This window comes from Enhydra lutris, unplaced genomic scaffold (genome assembly GCF_002288905.1).
Source record: "Enhydra lutris kenyoni isolate GAN:26980312 unplaced genomic scaffold, ASM228890v2 scaffoldscaffold120, whole genome shotgun sequence".
In the NCBI taxonomy this organism is placed as follows: domain Eukaryota; kingdom Metazoa; phylum Chordata; class Mammalia; order Carnivora; family Mustelidae; genus Enhydra; species Enhydra lutris.
This window is the reverse complement of record NW_019154204.1, coordinates 753,566-757,652: the sequence shown is the minus strand read 5'-3', so window position 1 is coordinate 757,652 and position 4,087 is coordinate 753,566. Positions and strand designations below refer to the sequence as shown.

The following is a 4,087-nucleotide window of genomic DNA, read 5'->3' as shown; positions in this document are numbered from 1 at the left end:
AGAAATATCTTTCTGCATTGACTTGCTTTAGAAAGTTGTCAAAGATTATCTGATCATATTTAGGTCAATTTTTGCACTCTGTATTCTCTTCTATTGTTATGTTAACCTATCCTTTACTCAGTACCACAATGTCCCTAAAATGGAAATTTTTAAAAAGTCTTAGAATAGAGTAAAAATAGGGTGTGAGCCTGCAAATTTTATTGTTTGTCTATTTGTTTCCCTTGCTTTCCTATTTAATTTTATTTAATATTATTCATTCATTCTTGTATTTATTTATTTTTAGGAAGAATGAGTGCAAGTGGAGGGAGTTGGGCAGAGGGAGAGCATTTTAAGGAGGCTTGGTGCTGAGTACAGAGTCTGACTTATTTTTTTTTTAATTTTTTAAAATTTATTTTCAGTGTAACAGTATTCATTGTTTTTGCACCACACCCAGTGCTCCATGAAATCCGTGCCCTCTCCAATACCCACCACCTGGTTCCCCCAACCTTCTACCCCCTGCCCCTTCAAAAACCTCAGATTGTTTTTCAGATTCCATAGTCTCTCATGGTTCACCTCCCCTTCCAATTTCCCTCAACTCCCTTCTCCTCTCTAACTCCCCTTGTCCTCCATGCTATTTGTTATGCTCCACAAATAAGTGAAACCATATGATAATTGACTCTCTCTGCTTGACTTATTTCACTCAGCATAATCTCTTCCAGTCCCGTCCACGTTGCTACAAAAGTTGGGTATTCATCCTTTCTGATGGAGGCATAATACTCCATAGTGTATATGGACCACATCTTCCTTATCCATTCGTCCGTTGAAGGGCATCTTGGTTCTTTCCACAGTTTGGCGATGTTGGCCATTGCTGCTATAACCGTTGGGGTACAGATGGCCCTTCTTTTCACTGCATCTGTATCTTTGGGGTAAATACCCAGTTGACTTGGGGTTTAATCCCACAATCCTGAGATCATGACTTGAGCTAAAATCAAGAATCAGACACTTAGTTATAGTGACTCGCAGAGGCGACCCAGCTGCACTCGGCCACAGGTTGCTGGAAGACTGATGCTGCTGCGAGGTGGACGGGAGCGGAGACCATGTTCCGAGCTGCGGCTCCAGGGCAGCTCTGGGGGGCGGCCTCATTGCTACAATTTTGAAGTACCCTGGTAATAGCTGAGCATGCAAATGATACCCTAGCACCCATTACATTAAATACCATCACTGTAGCCAAACGTGTTGGAGGTGAAGTGTCTTGCTTAGTAGCTGGAACCAAATGTGACAATGATGAAGTTCTAGAACCTAGGTGGGCTGAGGTCTGGAGCCGATGACCAAGAAAGAATTCTTGAGACATCTTTGGTGCAAAATGGTGGTTTATTAAAGCATGGGAACAGGACCCATGGGCAGGAAGAGCTGCTGCCCAGGGTTGTGAGAGATGGCAGGTTATATACCTGGCGGTTGGGGGATAGTGAGGGGAAGGGAGGTTTCAACGGAACTCTCATATGTTAAAGAGGGCCTGCAAGGTGCCTGGATACCAGAGGCCTTGTGGCTTGATCAGTGTTGTCCTTTGGCAAGCCATTCACATTTCTGCTATCAAGCGTCTTTGTTAGTGAGATTTGGGTTTAGAAGAAATTTAACTTTAGAGCTTGAGGAACTGAGTTATTTGCCTCTGGAAATTGTGCTATTAATAAGGTAACTTCTTTGTCTGTAGATCTCTAGAACATTTGTAAACCAAGGGAGACTCTGTCTTGCAGGATTGTGATCTCTGCAAGTTAACTGTTTCTTATGGTGGTCAAGGGTGCCTGAGGAATGCTACACATATTACTGAGGGGAACGGATGGAGAGGGGGTGCAAGGTGCCAGCTTTTGCTTTGTCTTCAACCAGCCTCCTGCTCCCTCATCAACAAGGTGGTACAAGATCTCTGCAAAGTAGCAGGTGTAGCAAAAGTTCTGGTGGCTCAGCACGATACATACAAAGGCTTCCTTCCAGAAGAGCTGAAGCCATTGATTCTGGCAACTCAGAAGCAGTTCAATTACACAAACATCTGGGCGGGAGCATCTGTCTTTGGAAAGAACCTTTTGCCCAGGATAGCAGCCAAAATTGATGTTGCTCCAATTTCTGACATCATTGCAATCAAGTCTCCTGACACATTTGTGAGAACTATTTATGCAGGGAATGCTTTATGTACAGTGAAGTGTGATGAGAAAGTGAAGGTATTTTCTGTCCGAGGAACGTCTTTTGAAGCTGCAGCAACAAGTGGAGGTAGTGCCAGTTCAGAAAAGGCATTAAGTCATTCCCCAGTGGGGATAGCAGAGTGGCTTGACCAGAAATTAACCAAAAGTGAATGACCAGAGCTACTGGTGCCAAAGTGGTAGTATCTGGTGGTCGGGGTTTGAAGAGCGGAGAGAACTTTAAGTTGTTGTATGATTTGGCAGATCAACTACATGCTTCAGTAGGTGCTTCTCACGCTTCTGTTGGTGCTGGCTTTGTTCCCAATGACATGCAAGTTGGACAGATGGGGAAAATAGTACCACCAGAGTTTTATATTGCTGTAGGACTATCTGAAGCCATCCAACATTTAGCTGGGATGAAAGACAGCAAGACAATTGTGGCTATTAACAAACACCTAGAAGCTCCAATTTTTCAAGTGGCCGATTATGGAATAGTTGCTGATTTATTTAAGGTAGTTACTGAAATGACTGAGTTGTTGAAGAAGAAATGAGTTACAGTGTTTTAAGAAGGAAAATATATCAAAGTATTCAGCTGAAATAGAAATTCATGGCTATTACAGTAATCATTGGAAAGTATTGAGAACTACATATCATAATTTGAGAAAAAAATTCTCACAGATGCCAGAATGCTTTTTTATGCATCTTTTACTATATTTCTTTTAATTATTTGTGGTTCCAAGTAATTATTTTTTAAAATTTTCTAATTCTGGGGGGGGAGACAAGATGGCGGGGAAGTAGGAGGAGGCATCCTTTCAACCTGTACCCTAAAGTGAGCTGGTTACTTTCCAAAGAACTCTGATCACCCACGAAATCAGCCTGAGATCAGAATTGTACACGTCTGGATCTCTACAGGAGCAGAAGACACCAGTGGGCAAGTAAAGCAGAGTGGGAACTTCGGACTGATATCAGAAGATAAACAAAAGGGGGAGGGAGCCACCAGACGTGACCCATTGGAAAGTAATATCCCAATACGAGAGTGCCCTGCATCTAGGGACCAGCATTAACTTGGAGTCTGGTAGAAAGCACTCAAAAAGAGCAAAGGATCGCGGTGGGGAGGGCGGTGGAATTGTGGGAATCTGGATGGCTAGGGACAGGGGCTTAAGTCCCCAGAACCAGGAGAGCCATCCCTGGCACAGAGCCAGAGAGAGTGCAGCTGAGAAACCAGGTCTTGCTCCCTGAGCCACCAGCACGCCTGAGAGCCTGTGGGGTCTAGCTCCCCTGAGGGGCTGGGAGCCTGGCCAGCTGGCATAAACACAGCCTTTTTGCAGTCCCCACACGAGTGCTGTGCCCTGCTATCAGAGTCCGAGTCGCTCCCTGCTCCCTCCCCTGAGAGAGGTGTGCACAGGCACCAGCCCAGTGCTCTCAGACCCGGAAAGACCAGGCACTCCCAGCCCAGACCAGTGGGAAAATCTCAGTGTGCGATCACTGCTTGGAACCTCTCTGGCGGTCTGGAGCTGCCCAGACAGCCGCCATTGCCGTAGTATTGGGTACAAGCAAAAAATCCTGCGTCCCCAGGGACCACAACTAGGAACCTGCTCTGCCAGCAGCCAAGGGGGAATTTATTTGGGCTCTGCAGCCAGACTGAGGCTTCTCTCTGAAAGGGAGGTCAGGGTGCAGTTTGCTTTCCTCTAAACCTAAAAAAAAAAAAACATCAAAAGCGGTCAAGGCAAGAGAGAAAAAAAAAGTGAACAAACATAAAAACCTCCAGAGAACAAAAGTCTGAAAAAAACAGTTTTCTCAGAGCCCACCCCCTTGAGGGGGGTGGGAGGACTTAACTCAGAGAATATCATTGACTGAAAACCCAATGGCAGGCCCCTCCCCCAGAAAACCAAACAGGAAAAAAACAAAAACAAAAACAAGAGAACAACCACCACTACTTC

The 4,087-nt window shown here is 45.0% G+C and overlaps 1 pseudogene across 1 annotated transcript; it reads left to right on the top strand.

Moving 5' to 3' along the window:
• The first annotated feature begins 1,076 nt into the window (after window positions 1-1,076).
• On the top strand, window positions 1,077-2,821 carry LOC111139830 (annotated as a pseudogene). The gene is made up of 2 exons (XR_002640114.1): window positions 1,077-1,115; window positions 1,884-2,821. The product of XR_002640114.1 is annotated as an electron transfer flavoprotein subunit alpha, mitochondrial-like (transcript).
• The last annotated feature ends 1,266 nt before the right edge of the window (window positions 2,822-4,087 follow it).